The sequence below is a fragment of the Lathyrus oleraceus genome, chromosome 3 (assembly GCF_024323335.1).
Source record: "Lathyrus oleraceus cultivar Zhongwan6 chromosome 3, CAAS_Psat_ZW6_1.0, whole genome shotgun sequence".
NCBI classification, from domain to species: domain Eukaryota; kingdom Viridiplantae; phylum Streptophyta; class Magnoliopsida; order Fabales; family Fabaceae; genus Lathyrus; species Lathyrus oleraceus.
The window spans coordinates 319,699,787-319,702,611 of NC_066581.1; the positions used below are offsets into that span (position 1 = coordinate 319,699,787).

General features: G+C 35.2%; 1 non-coding gene across 1 annotated transcript; it reads left to right on the plus strand.

Annotated features, from left to right (window-relative positions):
- The first annotated feature begins 291 nt into the window (after positions 1-291).
- On the plus strand, positions 292-398 carry LOC127134159 (small nucleolar RNA R71). Its single transcript, XR_007807918.1, has one exon. It is a non-coding gene; the product is annotated as a small nucleolar RNA R71 (small nucleolar RNA).
- Positions 399-2,825: the final 2,427 nt, after the last annotated feature.

Below are 2,825 nucleotides of genomic sequence, written 5' to 3' on the forward strand. Positions count from 1 at the left end.
CCTTTTAGTAAATAGTACCTTAGATAAACACACACCCTTTAGACAAGAACAACAAGAGTGGATCCCGTAGAGTACTACGGATGCGTAGGGATGTTGATACCTTCCCTTCGCATAATCGACTCCCGATCCCAAGATTTGGTTGCGAGACCTTGTCTTTTCCTTTCCTTTCTCCAGGTTTTCTTCGAGCGTTTTCTTTCCCTCCTTTGGGATAAATAACGCACGGTGGCGACTCTTCTGTCATTTTCTTTTTTCGCCGGTTGTTTTTTTTGCGTCTATCTTTTTTAGGTTGCGACACTATGATGTGGATAATCTCTTAATAGCTCATTGTACCTTTCCCAAGCTTCGAAAAGGGACTCACCATCATGTTGAGTGAATCTGGTAATTTGGTTACGTAGGACGACGGTCTTACTAGGTGGAAAGTATCTAGCAAGGAATACTTTCTTTAGTTCATTCCAAGTAGTGATGTAATTAACTGGAAGGGAATCTAGCCATGATTGCACTTTATCTCTGAGGGAGAAAGGGAATAAACGTAGACGTATTACCTCAGGAGCAGCGTTATTGCATTTTAGTGTGTTGGCTAGTTGAATGAATACTTTCAAGTGCTGGTTTGGGTTCTCTTTTGGGAGACTAACAAACTGGTTATGTTGCACGATTTGCAACAAAGAAGGCTTAAATTCAAAGTTGTTAACTATAATAGCTGGGTTGACAATACTCGAATGAGGCTCTTCGTTAGAGGGTAGGGCAAACTCTTTGAGTGGCCTACATATTTGGTGTTCTGCCATTGCTCGTTGGAGCAACATTCGAGCTCTTAAGTACTTTTCTAGTTCAACTATTGGATCTTCTAAAGTTCCGGTGTTGCGATTTTTTCGCATTGACCGGCGAGGGGTGCCTTAATCTAGACGGTGTAACAACAGGTTACGAAATTTAACGGTATTGGTCCCAGACAACGATGCCAAAAACTTGTTTATGAGATTATGAGTATATCGGAATAACTAACTGCAAGTGTACAGTGTATCGTGTAGTTTTAAAAGATATCGATCATAGAGACCTAACTATCAATATATCATTTCTAGTTGCTACGGTGCTTATCTAAGGCGGATGAATTAAGAAAAAGAGAGGTGAAAATAAATAACTTTAATAAGTTCAGGAAAATAATACCAGGATGTGGCTCTCATCAAACAAAAGTACTCTTGATTGCTTCTAAATAGGATCGCTGTACGGGGAAATATTTCTACTTTGAAAATAATGTAATTGAATAGGAATTGTCGCTTTCGCGTATTCAGAATCGGATTTGACTCTCTAATATATATTGTTCACTCACGTGTGACCAGCGCTTACTACGTTAAAGTAGTAAATCCTATTTTAAGAAATAGATTCTTCACTTAGCTGAAAAGTTATTTTGATTGGAAATTTTAACTAAAAAGGGTTCCAGGCTTTCGCTCTGGTAACCGGATCTTAAACCTACAAACGCATCCGCAAATAGTTTTAAAAACTACTTCTAGAAATATTAGAATTTCCTAGTTAATTAACAAAGTGCTTTCACGATATTAATTAATAAAAAACAAATAAATCTTATTCTTTAATGTCGGATGGCTTTCGATCTTAGCCGAAGTTTTCCTAACTCTACTTTCATAGTAACCGATTAAATAAAATTCAGAAAGATTGTTTTAAAACCAAAACAGCCCACAATCGAAATCCTAAAGAAGCAACAGTTAGAGTACCATAAAGTGACGGTCCTCACATCCCAGCATCAATAAATTAGTTGGACATGGTTATGACAAAGATGAAAACATAAGTTTGAAACTTAGAAGTAGAGATTATGGAAAGGTAATTTAAAATAATACGGTGCAATAAATAATACTTGGAAATAAAAGAAGTAGTGTGAGGAAAGTTAAATATAGTGCGAGTAAATAAATAAAGTGGTAATAAAATATGAAATATAATAAAAACCTGCTCCAAACGAAGACTTGAATATGATACAAAATAAATTGTTGAAGACTTGTAAAGGAATATAAATGGCGGCAAGGTTAAAATGTGGGAAAATAAAGTGTTCCAAACTTCATACAAACTAAATACTCTCTGGTGTTATAACCCCTCGATGTGACGAGTTATAACTTTTGATCGGTAATTTAAGTGCTTAAGATTGTGCTAAGCTTGGATGCCTTGAAAAATGAAGCTTGAAGTCTATTTATAAATGTTCATAAAACCTAAAATGTCATGTGAAGCTTTCTTATTTCGTGGAAGGAAAAATAGGGAAACATGGGAAGAGTGGAAGACTAAGTGAGTCCATTTTCTAACCGCCTGGCTTTCACAAAGGATGGCGAACGTCAAGTCAAGGTGGTAAATGCCATCTTCCCAACGTGTGGAAAAGTGGGTCAATCCTCCCTTTGGTGAGTGGGACACATAATTTCTTATATGACATTCCCTATGGCGAACACCATGTAGGTAGCCTTGAGTGAAAATTTCCATTTTTTTATTGTTTTGCATCCGAATTGTTTCCTTTCTTCCCATATGATCCCAATATGGTTAAATACTTGAAATATAGACAAAATACCAACATAACAGTGGAAATAAAGATAAAACGATAGCAAAACATGTACAAAACGAGTCAAAATAATGGTATAATTTGGTGTTATCAATACTCCCTATCTTATAAGTCGATTTTATATAGACGAGTTAAGAGAAACTCTAATTCTATCATGTGTTTTTGGAGTGCAAAAATTGTATACATATATTAAATTATTTTTTATAAATAATAATGTAAGTGTAATCTTTTTAACATTAACAATATTAACAATAGGCATACTAATTAAAATATATTTTAA